We start from the raw sequence: 17543 nt of genomic DNA on the forward strand, positions 1-17543 counted from the left end.
TGCAGGATCTTAGTTTCCTGACCAGGGATTGAACCTGGGTCCCAGTAGTGAAAGCACCAAGTCCTAACCACTGGACTGCCAGGGAATTTCCAATAGCTGGGCTCTTAAAGATATTTTTTTATTGCAGTAAAATATGCATAACATAACATTTACCATTTTTACCATTTTAACCATTAAGTGTACAATTCAGTGGCATTAAGTACATTCACAATGTTTTACAACCATCACTGCCATCCATTTCCATTACTTTTTCATCATCCCCAACAGAAACTCTGTACCCATTAAACAATAACTCCCCATTTCCTCCTCCCCCTAGATGCTGGTAATCTCTATTCTACTTTCTGCCTCTATGAGTTTGCATATTCTAGGTACCTCATGTAACTGGAATCATACAGCATTTGTCCTTCTGTAACCGGCTTCCTTCACTTAGCGTAATGTCCTCAAGGTTCAATCATATTGTAACATGTGTCAGAGTTTCCTTCCTTTTTATGGCTGAATAATATTCCATTGTATAAATGCTACATTTTGTTTTTTCATTCATCTGTTGCTGGATGGGCTCTTTTCATATTCTTACACTTCTAATAAAGATAATCATATATTTCTGATGTTTTTAAGTATCATTTTAGAGACAACAAGATACTATATGCCTCCTGAAGAAAGAAGACCATGCCACCTATGAAGTATCCTTCCCCCCAAAATAAAACTCAAATTTGCTCAAGCCTCTAGATCTATTTACCAATTTATAGGAAATACAGAAGCCAGAGTATCATATTAAACTACCCCATGGGGATGCAATCAACAAAGTCCAGATTGTGGAAAATCTGTAGGATAAATGACCTAGTTTCTCCCACAAATGAGTTGTGAGGGAAAAAAGGAAGAGATAGAAGAGAAACCTGTAGGTTAAAAGATACTTAAAAGTCACATCCTGCAAATATTCTTGCTATTCTGATTTTATAATAATCAGAGCAGGCTAAGAATTTGCTACACTAAGACCATGCATGTATCCCCAGACCTAGTTCTTTCCCTAGGTCTGGTTTTCTAAATGCTGGTGATAAATCAAGCCTGATTTATATAATGCATCTTATGTGGGAAATGTCTGTGACTCTAGGTATCTGATCAACCTCGAGAAATTACAGCACAACTAGTGTAATAACTTTTGAAGATAACTATTGCTAATTTGATGATTACCAGTTGCCATTAAATTAATTGTAAAAAAAAAAAGTTGACTAACTGCAACATGTGAATCTTTATTCAAACAAACAAGCAATTAAAAAAAAACTTTATGAAGATAATCGGAAATTTGAACTTTGATGATATGAGGGAATTATTATTTAAAATCTTTACGTGTGACAATGGTATGTGGTGTTGTTTCAAAAATAATCCTTATCTTTTAGACATACACACCAAAATGTTTTCAGATGAAGTGATACGAGATCTGGGATTTGTTTTAAAGTTACAGTTATAGGGGGGAGTATAGTTGAAACAAGATTTCCAGGAGTTGATGGAAGCTGTATGATGGGTACTCAGGGGTTTGTTATATTGTTTCTTTTATTTTGTCTGTGTTTGAACTTTCCCAAGTTAAACTTCTTTATGTCATTTCAGCGACATGCTCCTTTTTTTGGGCTGGTATTCGGCAGGTACTCTCTTCTAAGAATTTAGCTTCAAGTCTCCTAGAGAGGGTTCTGCATCCACACTGCAAATGTCTATGCAAAGGAATAAAGGATCTTCGGCTAATGCATTTTGAGGAACAATATTCAACATGTGCTCTTGTCACCTGAACATCACTTGCTATCACACAGATATGCAATTCCGTGAGCTTTAAAAAAAAACTGGCTTGCTTATTTGCGATCCTTTCTGGAGTGTCATATCGTGGTAGCTTACTGTGTGACGAGTATCATCATGCTTTACCTGTGCCATTTCCTCTAAGCCTCACAATAACTCTATGACTTACACATTATTACCAGCCTCCATTTTACAGATGAGGAGAGTCAGAGAGATTAATAAGGGCTAACATTTATTAACCACTTACTACCTGTCAAGTACTAGGCTAATTGCTTTAAATGAATTTGCTTGTTTTATCCTCACACTCTTATGAGGTAGGCACTATTATTATGCCCATTTTATAGATGAGGCAATTGAGGCTTAGAGAGGCCAAGGAACTTGCCAGCAGCTGCTAGGCCACGTGTCCCCTCAAGCCGCGTGGCCCCAAAGTCCACGCTCTTTTCACTCTGCCCAGGACACAGCCCAGCAGAGTGACTCAGAGCAAGCGTTCCGGGCTCTGCTATCTATTAGTCGTGTGGCCTTGGGCAAATTATTTCATCTTCCTCAGCCTGGTTTCTAATCTGCAAAATGGGGATAAGAACATCACCTCCCTAATAGGGTGAGGATGAGGACTAAATGGGACAATGCCAGCCAAGGGGTTAGCTTAATGCTGACCCATAGTGAAGGCTCAGTTGCTGTAAGGGATATTTATTATTACCAGCCTTCTCCCTTAGGGGCTTCTCGACTTGAGTCAGATTGCTTTAGGAGCTTACGAATTTTCTGGAAAAAACTGGCCTTTCCGTGGTCATCTGGGCTATTTTATGTGGACACTGCTGTGACGTTTTTCTTTGAAGGGTGAATGGGGCTTTACTTTTACTTTTACTTAGAGCCAGGGCAGGGATTATTCTGACCTTTGAGAAGTAAAAGATTAATAAACAAGTGACCATGAGCCAGAGTCACTGTGGGCGTTGCTCTGGTGTTTCATTCTTGCCGGGTTTCTGAAATTGGTTCCTGGTTCAGGCTAGAGGAGCTCTTAGGAACACCGTGTGCTACCCCCGAGTGTCCTGATGTGGACGCACATAAATAACACAGATGTTAATATGTCTATTCATTCATTGCCGTGGTACAGGGGAAAGAACATGGGCTTTGAGTCCTGGGGACCTCAGTTTGAATCCTCACTCTGCCACTTGCAGGCTGTGTTTCCCTAGCTGTGAGTTGGGAAAGTTATGAAAACAAAGCTAACAGTTATAGAATGCTTACTGTATGCTGGGAAATGTTCTTTTTACATATTAACTCATTGAATTGTTAATAATCTTTATTTTTTAAAGCAATATTAGGTTCATAGCAAAATTGAGCTAAAAGTACAGAGTTTCCACATACCCCCTTCACCCTCCCCACCACCAGCCTACCCCACTATGAACATCCCACACCACAGTGGTGTATTTGTTACACCTGATGAACCTACACTGACAGATCATCATCACCCAGTCTGCAGTTTACATTAGGGTTCACTCTTGGTGTTGTACATTCTGTGGGTTTGGATAAACGTATAACGACATGCATCCATCATTGCAGTATTATATAGAGTAGTTTCACTGCCCTAAAAATCCTCTGTGTGCTGCCTATTCATCCCTCCCTTATCCCAGTCCTAACAACAGCTGATCTTTTTATGGTCTCCTTAGTTTTACCTTTTCCAGGATGTCACAGAGTTGGAATCATATAGCCTTGTCAGATTGATTTCTTTCACTTAGTAATAAGCATTTGTTTCCTCCATGTCTTTTCATGGCTTGATAGCTGGTTTCTGAATAATAATCCATTGTCTGGATGTACCACAGTTTAACCATTCAGCTACTGAAGGACATCTTGGTTGCTTATAAGTTTTAGCAATTATAAATAAAGCTGTTATATCCGTGTGCAGGTTTTTGTGTGGATATAAGTTTTCAACTCCATTGGGTAAAGAACAAGGAGGACAATTGTTGGGTCACATGGGAAGAGTGTGTTTAGTTGTATAAGAAACTGCAAACTGCATTATCAGAAAATCCACAAACAACAAATGCTGGAGAGGGTGTGGAGAAAAGGGAACCCTTCTTGCACTGTTGGTGGGAATGTAAATTGAAACAACCACTATGGAGAACAGTATGGAGGTTCCTTAAAAAACTAAAAATAGAACTACCATATGACCCAGCAATCCCACTACTCGGCATATGCCCAGAGAAAACCATAATTCAAAAAGACATGCACCCCGATGTTCATTGCAGCACTATTTACAATAGCCAGGACACGGAAGCAACCTAAATGCCCATCGACAGATGAATGGATAAAGAAGATGTGGTACATATATACAATGGAATATTACTCAGCCTTAAAAAGGAACGAAATTGGGTCATTTGTAGAGACGTGGATGGACCTAGAGACTGTCATACAGAGTGAAGTAAGTCAGAAAGAGAAAAACAAGTATCGCATATTAACGTATATATGTGGAACCTAGAAAAATGATACAGATGAACCAGTTTGCAGGGCAGAAAGTGAGACACAGATGTAGGGAACAAACGTATGGACACCAAGAGGGGAAAGCGGGGCGGGGGGTGGTGGTGGTGGGATGAATTGGGAGATTGGGATTGACATGTACACACTAATATGTATAACACAGATAACTAATAAGAACCTGCTGTATAAAAAATTAATTAATTAAATTAAAAGAAAAACCCAAAACTGCCAAACTGTCTTCCACAGTGGCTGTGCCATTGTGCGTTCCCACCAGCAACGGATGAGCGTTCCTGTTGCACCACACTCCCACCAGCATTTGGTGTTGTCAGTGTTCTGGAGTTTGGCCTTTCTATTAGGTGTGTAATAGTACCTTGTTGTTTTAATTTGCAATTCTCTATGACACGCGATGTAGAGTCTTTTTTCAAATGCTTATTTGCCATCTGTATATCTTCTTTGGTGAAGTGACTGTTCAGGTCTTTGGCCCATTTTTAAATCAGATTGTTTGTTTTCTTATTGATGTGTTTTAAGAGTTCTTTGTTTATTTTGGATAACATTTCTTTATTAGACGTGTCTTTTGCAAATATTTTCTCCCAGTCTGTGGCCTGTCGTCTCGTTCTCTTGACATTGTCTTTTACGGAGCAGAAGTTTTTAATTTTAATGAGGTCCAGCTTACCAGTTCTTTCTTTCATAAATGTCCTTGGTTTTGTATGCAAAAAATCATTGCCGTAGCCAAGGTCATCTAGGTTTCCTCCTATGGTATCGTCTAGCAGTTTTGTGTATTTGTCTTTTACGTTTAGGTCTATGAGTCATTTTAATTTTTGTGAAGGGCGTAAGGTCTGTGTTTAGACTCTCTCTTTTTGCCTGTGGATGTCCAGCTGTTCCAGCAACATTTGTTGAAAACACTAAACTCATTTGATTTTCAAAATAGACTTTGAGGCAGGCATTATTAGCCCACTTTTTCAGATAAAGAAACTGAGGCACGGAGAGGTTTTGTAAGTCACCCAGAGTAGCACAGCTAGCCTTGACCGAGCTGGAATTTGAACCCAGGCAACCTGGCTCCCGAGTCCATGCACTCAATCCCTATCTATAAAAATAATGTCTCCTTCAGGGACTTCACTGGGGGTCCAATGGTTAAGACTTCGCCTTCCAATGCAGGGGTGTGGGTTTGATCCATGGTCGGGGAGCTAAGATCCCACATGCCTCGTGGCCAAAAAACCAAAAAATATAAAACAGAAGCAATATTGTAACAAATTCAATAAAGCCTTTAAAAATGGTCGCCATCAGGGCTTCCCTGGTGGCGCAGTGGTTGAGAGTCCGCCTGCCGATGCACGGGACGCGGGTTCGTGCCCAGGTCTGGGAAGATCCCACATGCCGCGGAGCGGCTGGGTCCGTGAGCCATAGCCGCTGAGCCTGCGCGTCCAGAGCCTGTGTTCCGCAATGCGAAAGGCCACAACAGTGAGAGGCCCGCGTACCGCACAAAAAAAAAAAAAAAAAAAAAAAAAATCGTTGACATCAAAAAGATCTTTTAAAAAAATGTGTCCCTCATACGTTTGTTGTGAGGAATAGAGATAGTGTCTAGCACATAGTAGCTGCTCAGAAAGCAATAGTGATAATCATTGTCCTACTTAGCTTCCAAGGTTCCGCTCAAATGGCATGTCCTCAGAGCAGCTTTCTTTCATTCCTCCAGCCAAATAAGCCATCCATTATAGCGTCATCTCATCATCCAAGGGATGACAGCGTGGTGAATCCCCCTGCAGTCAAAGTTCACTACCAGCCCCCGCCCTCACCATGTGAGTTCCCTGGAGAGATGCTCCAGGTCTGATAGCTCTATGTCCCTCAGAGTGTGCTGCACTTGGCACTTAGCAGGATCTCAGTAAAAGTGTGCTGCATTGAGTTTGGGTTACATGCTATTCCTTTATCCAACATGCACATTCTGGGTTTGGTCTATTCCTCAGGATCTCTCAGTTCTTACTCAGCTCTTAGCTCCTGAGCCCCCTTGCTTGAACCTTCCCTGGTCTGTCAGGTTGGGCCACGCCTGCCAGAAGTTCCTGGTTGGGCTGTTTACGGAGGCAGCTGTCCTTGTCTGCGACACCCTTTTACCTGCACCACCCCACTCAGTTTCTTCCACGTTCTGGGGTACCTCCCTTCAGTATGGACACTGCCCGTAGAAATGCCCACCTCTCTCTCTCAGCTCAAGGCATAGCACCTATCTTGGAGGTCTGGTCTCTAAATGTCTCTGGCCTCTTCCAGAAAGTCTAAAATTCCTTCTCAATGGGTAGAGCAGCTCACCCGATATTGATAGGACATGAGGACCCAGGGGCAGACCTCATTCCAAAGAGCTTCTGAAAGCTGTTAATCTTGGCATTGCTGGACTCCTTTGGGGAGTGAGTGCCATTTATGGCTGTGACTCCTGGGCCTTGGCTCATCCTTTAGGCAGCTCCACCTGAGACAGGGCTCTCTCAGGCCAAGCCACCAGGAGGCTGTGTCCACCTTGGGGAGTACATTCTTCCAGTGCCACCTTGGGCATGGCTGGCAGTGCCTGCTTTGGACTAGGCCATCTGGCATCCTCCAGCAGCACCCTATGTCTGTCTCTGCAGAGCCACCCTGGGAAGATGTGGCCCGCGAGGCTCAGTTGTTCTCTCTGGACAGCACTGTCCTGGGCAGCACCCTCTTGGACACAGCCAGCAGAGTCCACCAGTGCCTGCCGCGGACAGAGCCTGTTCCATACATTCAGCATGACCCCGGGGCCTGCCCTGGGCACGCTCAGCAGCCCCCAGTGCCCAGTGCAGACAGGATCTCCAGGCAGGGCCTCTCGGACCCGGACCGAGGCCTCCAGGGCAGCTCCCGGTGCCCGCCTGGCCCGCTCTGGAGGCGCGCCCAGGCGCTGCCAGGAAGGCCGGCCGTTTATCCCCGGAGCCGCCAGCAGGGAGCTCCCTTTCGGCTCGGCTCGTGCGGCCGCGGGGGGCGGCGCTGTGCTGCGCCGTGCTGCGCTCCTGCCCGGACCGGGCCGGGGCCGCTGGATGCCGCGTCTCCGCTCCTGCTGCCTGCCGGGCGGGCTCCGGCGGCCGGTGAGTGCGGGGCGGCGGGGATGGCCGCTCGGTAGCGGGCCGGGCCCGGGCCCGGGGTGGGGGTGGGGGGGGCGGCGGGGCGGGCTCGGGCCGGGAAGGCGGGCGGGCGGCGGGGCCCGCCGGCTCCTCCTCCTCCCCTGTACCCTGGAAGCGGCGGCCCGGACTCCCGGCTCCGGTCCCTGGCCGTGCCGCGCAGCTCGGCGCCGGGACGCGGGGCCGACCGGGAGTGGGGCGGGAGGGCGAGCTCCGGCCCCTTTTGCCACCTCGAGGGGCGGGGGGAGGCCGGACAGGGTGGCCTTCAGTTTCGGGGGGGCGTTCGGGGCTCGGGGGATCCCAGGTGGCCCCGAGCTGCGGGGTGGAGGCTGCAGCCCGGGGGGTAGGGGGCTTCTCGAGGCCAGGCCCAGGCCCCCCAGACAGACTGACGGACCGAGGCTCTGAGGAAGGCAGCGGGGAAGGCGAGCACCTCCACCGAGTCCTTTATCCCTCCCAGCGGCCTTCACCCTTTCATTGCCAGGCCGACACCGGACTCCTCTCAAAGGAGCAGCTGCCAGACAGCTGGCAAAACAATGGAGACCCTGCTTCCCTGGGCCCCCTCCCCTTGGGGCAGAAGACGGGGGGCGGGTGGGTGAACGGTAGGCTTTGGGGATTAGGGCGTGCCAGCTGTCCCCTGCGAATGGCTGCTCACCTCACCTCTCCCTGCCAAGGGGTGGGGTGCGTGTGGGAAGGTTGGACTATCTGCCCCAGGCCTCTGGGAGAGACTGCCCTGATGCCCCGCCCTGCGAACCTGTCATGCCAGTTGCTTCGCCAATGGGAAGGGGAGATGGTAAGGTTCGCTGCCCCCCACCCCCTTGTTGGGGGTGCCGCTGGTACCAAGCCTGGTGAGGAGTGGGTCCTGTTCCTGGCTGAGATAAGGCCTGCAGGGACACACCGCACATTGGAGCTTTGTTTGGGGGTAGGGGTGCAGTGGGGGATGGCGGTGTCACCCTGTTGCAAGGCATGTGTGTCCTGCTGATTAGTTGGAAAGGCTGCCGGCCAGAATGAGCTGGCGGGGAGGGTGAGGATGGGGGAGGCTGCCAGTTCATTTTTTAAGCAGTACTCCTTTTGCCTGGTCCCTTGGCCAATGGGGCATGTGTTTGGCAGTGTCCTCATGGTTTGTGTTTGTGTAGGGAGGCCTGGGATGGTGCTTCCTGGGAAGAGCTTTCCTGCCTAGGGCCTTCCTGCCCTCAGATGGTCCCCCCAAATTATGGAATTGGATTCCCTCCCCTCTTCACCTTGCCAGTGATTTATGTAGGTTCGTTTTGTCTTTTGGAGTACCTAGCATGTCTGTGGCCGAGGAGGCCTAGTAAATCCCCCTATGAAGAGCGAATGGTGCCGAGTGTGTCTGCACTGCGGCCATGCTGGAAGGGATGGAAGGTTGTCCCGGTGATTAAGAGCAAGAACACCTTAGCAAGACATTGAAGCTAGAGGTTCAAGCTGCCTTGCCATGTGCTTACCAGGTGTGGAGCCCTTTTCTTGGGCAGGTTGGTATCCTGTTGTCATGGCAATGGAGTTGGCCTTGCCTCATGTTCCCCACCCTATTAGCTCAGGGGCTACTTTCTAGTTGGAGATATTGAAAATTGCTCTCTTGAGGTCTCTGGTTTCCGGACAGACCTCACTGGCTCTTTGTCAGTGGCCTGCCCTCTGTCCTTTTGTGATGAGGACTTTCCAGGAAGCATCCTCCTGGTTGCTGGACATGACTGGTTATATATAGCTTTGGGTGGAGGTGTGCTTGTACATTTGGGGTTAGGAACATTGGAGTTGGGGCCTCAATTCCAGGAAGATGATGGGGGAAGCTATTGTGTTGGGGGGTTAGGGGAATGAGAAGCATCACAGGTGGGAGTGGAGGGTGGGTGAGGAAGGGGTAGAATGCTGACGGTCACTTCCTGTGGGAGCTTTGAGCTTTGAACAGTTGATGACTTGGCACCTGGCAGCTCTGAATATCTAGTTTGTTTACTCCTGTCTCCTGGCCTGACTCAGGTGCCAGGGTGTGTGTCCCAGGGCTTCCTCTCACGATCCAGGCTCTCCTCAGAAATCTTCAGGTGGATCGTGCCCTTCCTGACTCCTGCCTGGTCCCTCAACCTCACTGCCTGGCAGTCTGGGCAGCCAGCCTGTTGGCTGGAGACCGCTTCACTGGCATAGCTTGAGGCTGTCCATTGAGGGGTGCATGTGTCTTCAGAAGCTGGGCCTGAAAACTCCAGGGTCCCCCAGTGGCAGGTACCTGAAGGTTGACTGGGAGGGGCAGAAGTGGGGCTTGTGTGAAAGGAAGAATCCACCCTCTTAGGTGGAGCAGGGAGTTGTTGGAACTCAGGAAGGCTTGATTCAGACTTGCTGTGTCACAGATCTCCAGGGCAGCAGGGCTGTGCTTACTCCTTCTCAACCAGAGGTCTGTCCCCAGCCAGACCTCCTTCACCTGGAGTGGATACCACAGACTGGAGCCAGAACATCCACGTGAGCAGGGTCCTGTTGGTGGCCCTGAGCCCCAGGCCTTGTCCTAGGCCTCTCCTGGGTGTGGTGGGTAAAGCTGAGGGGCTCTGGCCTGATATAGTTTAAAGGTTTGAGGGGTTGGGAGGGCCCAGCCCACCCTGTGCTATGATTAACAGGTTTCCCCAGGACTTGGGTTGGGGGCTTGATGGAGCTTTTAAGTTCTGCTTTGGGTCAGGCCCCGGGGTTCTTTAAGATCTGCTCACTGCACCTCACCCCCCATCACCATTTTCTGAGGCAGCCTGAATTAGAGGGTCAGGTGGTGCAGTAGTGGGAACTGGATTGGGAAGGGTGGGGAGCAGACTTGGAAACCCCCTCACCCTCCACCCCTTACTTTCCTGCCCTTTCTCTTGAGGTAGGAGTTGTGTGGCTTGTAAATTATCCACATTCCCTTGACATTTCAAATAGTTTACAGTCAGGCAGCAGTTTAAATTGTGGACTGATGATTTTACAGGGCCCAGGGCCCTTTCTCGCAGCCAGGTACTTTATAGTCACTTACAAGGAATTATTTTTGTTATTCTCTAGTATTCAGAGATGTTGGATGATGGGCTGTAGGTCACACAGCAAATCAGAGGGAGAGCGGGATTAGAACCTCAAGTTTGTGGTTGAGCTGAATACCTCTTCAGCGAAGCCCAAGTCTGAAGTCTCAGGCCCATGGAGATTTTAGAGTTGAAAAAGCTGAGGTCTAGAGAGAGGACGGGACTTGCTCAAGGTCACACAGGAGGTGGGGTGTTGGGGTGTTAGCTGAGCTTAGCGCCCCGCGGGCTGCGACAGGCCCCGCGGGGGGCCAAGGAGGTGCATCTGGAAGAGCCGCCGGGGACCTGGCCGGGCTTCTGGCACGTCTCCCGCTCTCGTTTCTCCCGGGGCCTGCGGGATTGCTGCGTTCCAGGGGAGACGGTATCGCAGCGGAGGCGCTGCGGGGCTGCGTCTGCGCCGGCCCGGCTGCCTGGAGGTGCCGAGGGTCGAGGGTTCCCGGCGCTGCGGCGGGCAGGGCAGGGAGCCGGCTGCCGGGCGGCCGGGCCGGCTGATGTCATGTGAGAAGCGTGCAGACGGAGTGAGTGAGCACACCTGGAGCCAGAGAAGCTCCATGTGACCTGGCAGTGAGTCATGGGCCGCGGCGGGGCTCAGCAGGACCGCCGGCAAGAAGCTCCACGGCGGCGGCGACAGGCGTCACCCTGCGCTGCCCGGGCCGGGCGAGCCCCCCTGGGCCACGCGTGCAATTCCTCGGTCCGGGCTGGCGGGCGGGCGAGCGCCCCATCAAGGCCTCGGGGCGGTAGGAAACGGCCGCTCAGGGAGGTCAGAGGCCAAGGGAGAGAGGCCGGCTCTCTTGGGAAAGTATTTCCTTTGTATTTATTTATGAGTGTGGTCGAGGGTGGGAGGACTGGCCGTTTTAAGTATACACCCACAGCAGCCAAGTCTGGGCGCCCTTTTCTTGGGATTCTAATGTTATAGTTTCCATTTCCTGGGGTTTCTACTTTGCCAGCTGCAGGGTGACCCATTTAAATCTGTCCCCACTTAAAGCCACAAGACACTAGTGAGATCTATTTTAACCAAGTCCCCCAAGTCACTGAAACATTTTCAAAGCATGAGATGGCCAGCTTTGAACTTGTCATTGCAAACCGGTTTACCGCTTTAATGCCAAATGCATTGCTTATTACTTTGTCACACCTTCCTTTTTTCTTCTTTGATCTTTAAAATCACAAAAGTAACATGCTAAAAAAAGGTTTTTTCTGTAGCAAGTCTATGAGGTAGAAAGCTGAAGTGTTACCCCTCTTTGCCATTATTCCACAGAGAAAAATCACTGATATATTTGTGTAACAGATCTTTCCAGACTATTTTTTAAAAGCTTGTTATGAATATTTTATATATTATGTATTTATAGTTTAATACTTATATGTTATATAAATAGATTTGTGTGTGTGTGTGTGTGTGTGTGTGGTACACGGGCCTCTCACTGCTGTGGCCTCTCCCGTTGCGGAGCACAGGCTCCGGACGCACAGTCTTAGCGGCCATGGCTCATGGGCCCAGCCGCTCGGCGGCATGTGGGATCTTCCTGGACCGGGGCACGAACCCGTGTCCCCTGCATGAGCAGGCGGACTCTCAACCACTGCACCACCAGGGAAGCCCCTACCTCATTCTTTTAAATAACTGCTAAGTTCTATAATTTAGCCACTCCCCTAGTGATGGGCATTTATAGAGACAGAATTTTGCTATTATGAAATAGCAAAGATTAGCCATGTTTATTGTGCTGCAAAGATTAGCTATGTTTATTGTGTGAATATATCTATAGATGTCCTATAAATGGAATGGCCCTGTCAAAGAATATGTACCTTTAAATATTTTCGTAGATACCACACACTTGCCCTCCTTTTATCAACTTACATTCCCAGCAACACATTTGGGACACCCTGCTTCTCATCCTCTAATTGATTGATGTTAGCTTGGTAGTTTTTACTAAACTGCTAAGTGAACGCAGTATACATCTGTTTTATTTCGCACAGCTGTGACTCTTACTCAGGCTGAATACCTGTTCATGTTTGTTGGCCATTTGTATTTCCGCATCTATGAATGGCCTGTCCTTATCTTGGCAGTAGTTATATGGGGCCTCTGGACTCGAGCCAGTGTGATCCAGCTTGGCCGTGTGCTAACTGGATTGCCTTCACTTCTTTGGGCTTTACTTTCCATATACAAAGGTTCTGTAGAGCACTAAGATTGTATGTCTAGACTTATTTTAGTCATATGTGTGCTGATAGTCATTTGTGTACTTTATTATCCTCTCTACCATCCCATTAAATGGCATGAATGTGCCTTGCTACCACTGGGTACCATTCTTGAGGACTTAGTTTGGTCTAGGCATTATATGAAGGGCATATATACATATTTCATTTAATTCCCATGCCTTATGTGGTAGGTACTATTATTTCCATTAAAAAAAATGGGAAAATAGAGGCACAGAGGCTTTAAGTGACTTGCCCAAGATTGCATCGCTGTTAACCCGACTTTGTTTTCAGCTTTGTTTCCTGACATCTGAAGCCTAAACTCTTTCATGGGTTTTATTTATCTTTATATCCCCTACATTTAGTAGGTGCTTGATAAATACATACTTTTCCCAACATTTTATCACAAGGATCTGCAAACATTTAGAAAAGTTAGAGTTTTACAGTGAACACCCCATCTCCTAGACTCTACAGTGAACACTTTACTATCCTTGTTTATCACATCTTTATCCCTTGATCCAACCCTCAAGGCATCTTATATTTTTGATGCCTCTCAGAGTAAATTGCAGACACCAATATACGTTACCCCCAATACATTAGCATACATATCATTAACTAGAGTTTGATATTTGTTTACTGTTTTCTTCTTTTGAGTGAATATTTCATACAATGAAATGCACTAATCTTATGTGCACTATTTGATGACAATTGACAAAATGTATACATCTGTCAACCCAAACCCTTATCAAGATATGTAACATGAACATTACCCCGGAAAGTTCCCTCATGCCCTTTCTCAGGTAATCCCCACTCCCACTCCACCCCCACTTCCCAGAGGTAACCACTGTTCTGATTTTTTTTCACCATGGGTTACTTTTGCCTATACTAGAAATTCATATAAAAAGTACCATACCAGTATGTCGAAGTCTTCTTTTACTGTCACTTAACAGATGTTTTTGAGATTCATCCCTGTTGTGTGTATCAGTAGTAGTTTCCTTTTTATTGCTGAGTAGTATTCCATGATATGAATATGTAAATTGTTTCTCCTGTTGATGAATTGATAGGTGCATACTTGAATTGAAAGGTCCTTGCCCTCAAAATGCTTTCTGTCTTAAAGTAATGAAGCAGCTGAGTTGACTGATTCAGTGGTACTTTGCTTTGATTTGGGGGATAGTAGGGTCAAGATGATTTAGGTACGTACCCTAATTTACACACAGACCTTCCCTCCACTTAAAATTAGGAAAGGCCTCCTGGAGTAGGGTGAGGGGTGAAAGGCAGAGAAGGAGGTCAGAAAAACTGTAAGGTTACCTTCGGTGGGGGGGGGTAGGAGACGAAGGGGAGGCAGGTAGAAACTGCAGCTTGGAATGGGAGTGGGGAGGTAGTGATTGCTGCTGGAGAGTTTGGACCTAAGGACAGGAGATGCGGGAAAGTCCAAGGTCCACAGGAAGTTGACAGAGCCCAGGTCTCTGGTGAATTGGGCTCTGAGATGCATAGGAGCAGCTGCAGCTATACTGCAGGTCTGACCCTGGAGGGGGAGGTTGCAGGTAGCTCTAGACATGTGGCACAGGAGAGAACCCAGGCCACAGCCAGGCCTGGCAATTGTAGGGACAACAGTGGGGAAGGGGTACCTTGTGAGCTGTGTAGATAACAGTGGCAGGACAGGGCTGATGAGGGAAGGGCTGAAATGGACCTAGTCTCCAAAAGCCCCAGGGTTGGGATGAGAAGGGTGACTTTGGCAGAAAGTTAATAAATAACTTATGTCCACAAGAGACTTAAATATTTGGAATTTTATAGCTAGAAGAGACCTAGATCATCTAGTCCAACCTTGAGCAAAGTGACAGGCTCAAGGTCCCCTAGCGATTTGTTGGCAGATCCAGGCCTAGATACCAGATCTTCTAACATTTCCTGCCAGCACTATCCCCCTGTGCTGCTGCTGTGACTGTCTGTTGTTTCTGCCTGATGCAATGCTAGTGAGGGACAAGCTTTTGCCGAGACAGCCCAAAGATTCTGGAATTCTGGGGGCTGTGTACCGTTGATACTGCTCAGATATCTAGTCCCAGCAAAGAGCCGGCACTGGGTAAGGATTGCAGAGTGAGAATTGGAGACCATAAAAGGTGTCTTGGTGGGATAGCATTGTAGGCGGTTTGGTTCTCTGTGGTTGGGCTGAGGCTGAGATATTGGTTTGTTCCCTCCAAGTCCCCAAGGTGGGTTTCTTTCTTCATTTCCCCCACATGTCCCCCTGGAGCCATCTTCTAACCTAGCCTTTTAAGAGAGTGCAGGTAGTGACGGATGAGAGGTAAGATGAGCAGTGACCAACCAAAGATCCTGCATCTTAGCATATGGTAGGTCTGTCCATACCCCCATCAGCGTTCAGGAGGAGAGGGAGAGACCCCCTATATTACAGTAGAGCCCTGAAGAGAGGATGCCTGTTGCCGGGCTCCCCTTCACCCTGAATCAGTCCAGGCTCAGCTAGCTGAGGCTGTCCCTGGCTTTGCACTTCTTGGGCCCTAGATTTTCTGTCTTCCCACTCCCAGGTACTGTGCTTGGAACATTAAGAACTAAAAAGTTCAGAGGGAACTTTGTTTTACCAGGTAGGCACGGAGGTCAGAGGGGGAGAGGGGTGCCTGCTAGGTCCACAGGGAACCAATGACTGGGCCAGATCTCCCACCTCTTTGGATATGCTCTATAACTCAAGAGTTCTCTAGAACTGCACTGCCCAAGCACAGGGCTGTTGAATACTTGAAATGTGGTTTGTCTGAATTGAGATGTGCTCCGAGTGTTAAATGTGCACTGGATTTCGAAGACTTAATACGGAAAAGAGAATGTAAAATATCCCAATATTTTTTACATAGGTTACATGTTGAGATGACAATATTTTGGATATCTACGTTAATAAAGTATGTTGTTAAAGTTAATTTTAACCGTTTCTTTTTACCTTTTTTAATATGGCTGCTAGAAAATTTACAATTCCATATATGACTTGAATTATATTTCTTGTGGACAGCGCTGCTCTAGAAAGGATACTCTGATCTCTCAGGGGCCACATGTGATGGGCAGGGGGAAAGCAGTTAGCCAGTACCGGGGCCCTTGGGCACTTCTGGCCTTGATGCCTTCCTAGGCATTGTACCTGGGTTGGGGGTCCTTCTCAGTAGAATTGGGGGGCCTGGAATGCCCTGCTTGGTTGTGGCAGTGGGGTACACAGAGAGGAAAGGCCTCTCCAGGGCTTGGCAAGAGCTCGCTGCTGCAAGGGGTAAGCTTGTAGGTCTTATGTCTAGAACTCAGAGCGGGAGGCCTTCATGGAGAAAGAAAAAAGTACGTTTAATTTCTAATTAGGTGGTACAGCCTGCTTCTTGTTCCCTGCTGGTTAGAACAAGGAAGGCTCTCTCAACTCCACCCCACCAGGTTTTTCTCCATCCTGTCCCCAGATGGGTGTGCCTAGGGGTGGGAGTAGGTTGATGCCCTAGGCGCATAAGCCCTGGAGCTGGGGTTTTCTCTCAGGCTGCCACGACTTGCTTCCTGAGGCTATATTTAGGTGTTGGTCTGGGGAAAAGGATGTGAGCTTTTCAGGATCCTGTTTATCCAGCAGACCCCACGCCCACCCCCACCTTGCAGCTGTCTGTCCTCTATTCAGTCTGGAACTTCCCCTTACCTCCCTCCCTGCTTCACTTTGGGCGCCCAGGCCCTAGAAAGAAAACAACATTTGCCATTGAATCCTGCGGTCACCGCCTACTAGCTGTGTGACAACTAACATATACTTAATTTTCTGAGCCCTGTTTTCTCATTTGTAAAGTAGAGATAATGATACCTACCTTGCAGGGATGCTGTGAGGTTCAAATGAGATAGTGTGTGTAAAGTGCCTGGCATTATGCCTGGTGAGTAGCAGTCATTAAATAAGTGTTGGTTCTTTAAGATCTTCTGTCAGGCAGTGGCTAAGGCCGCTGCTCTAGGGATAGCAGGTTTAGGAAAGAGTCCAGTAGCATGTGATGCCTATTGCCTTAATGACATTGGTTATGGGGAGGTGATGGTGCACAGAGTCCATTTCCTTTTTCCTTTGTGTTTGAATCTTTTTTTTAATATTTATTTATCTATTTATTTTATTTTTGGCTGTGTTGGATCTTAGTTGTGGCACGCAGGCTTCACTCTAGTTGTGTCGTGTGGGCTCAGTAGTTGCAGCGCACGGGCTTAGTTGCCCTGCAGCACGCGTGATCTTAGTTCACCGACCGAACCCGCGTCCCCTGCATTGGAAGGTGGATTCTTTTTTTTTAATTAAAAAAAAATTATTTATTTTATTTATTTAATTTTAGCTGCGTTGGGTCTTCGTTGCTGTGCGCGGGCTTTTCTTCTCTAGTTGCAGTGAGCGGGGGCTACTCTTCGTTGTGGTGTGTGGGCTTCTCATTGTGGTGGCTTTTCTTTTTTTTTTCTTAAATATTTTTATTTACTTATTTGGTTGCATCTGGTCTTAGTTGTGGCAGGCAGGCTCCTTTGTTGCGGCTCGCGTGGTGGCTTCTCTTGTGGAGCACGGGCTCTAGGCAAATGGGCTCTAGGCAAATGGGCTCTAGAGCGCAGGCTCAGTCGTTGTGGCGCACGGGCTTAGTTGCATGTGGGATCTTCGCAGACCAGGGCTCAAACCCGTGTCCCCTGCATCGGCAGGTGGATTCTTAACCACTGCACCACCAGGGAAGTCCCTTGCATTTGAATCTTAAGTCAGATCCCAAGTTGGCTTGATGACATCCTCTAACCAGGAGGTTAGATCTCCCAGATGCCACCACCATGCAGAGCTAAGCCTGGGTCTTTCAGGGATTACAGGAAATGACAGACTTTGGAGTCTGGGCTTTTATAAACTGATCTAAACCTCGTTTCCGTATTTGTAAAATGGGGGTAATGACAGACCTACCCGTAGCAGTGTTGTGAAGATTACCTTAATTGAGACAGTACCGTGTAAAACAGAGCACCTGGCACATAACTGGCACTCAGTGAGGGAAAGCTGTGC

At 48.0% G+C, this 17543-nt stretch overlaps 1 protein-coding gene and 1 non-coding gene across 8 annotated transcripts in view; both read left to right on the plus strand.

Annotated features, from left to right (window-relative positions):
* The first annotated feature begins 925 nt into the window (after positions 1-925).
* LOC132512421 (small nucleolar RNA SNORA72) lies at positions 926-1057 on the plus strand. The gene has a single exon (XR_009538150.1). It is a non-coding gene; the product is annotated as a small nucleolar RNA SNORA72 (small nucleolar RNA).
* Positions 1058-7206: 6149 nt separating this feature from the next.
* Positions 7207-17543, plus strand: part of MYO18A (myosin XVIIIA) — a 95417-nt gene continuing 85080 nt past the window's right edge. For all 7 annotated transcript variants that reach the window (XM_060134213.1, XM_060134214.1, XM_060134215.1 and 4 more), the window contains exon 1: positions 7207-7316. The gene's annotated coding sequence lies outside the window, so the exon portion shown is untranslated. The remainder of the gene's footprint in view (positions 7317-17543) is intronic.

This window comes from Lagenorhynchus albirostris, chromosome 20, assembly GCF_949774975.1.
Source record: "Lagenorhynchus albirostris chromosome 20, mLagAlb1.1, whole genome shotgun sequence".
Taxonomy (NCBI): Eukaryota; Metazoa; Chordata; class Mammalia; order Artiodactyla; family Delphinidae; genus Lagenorhynchus; species Lagenorhynchus albirostris.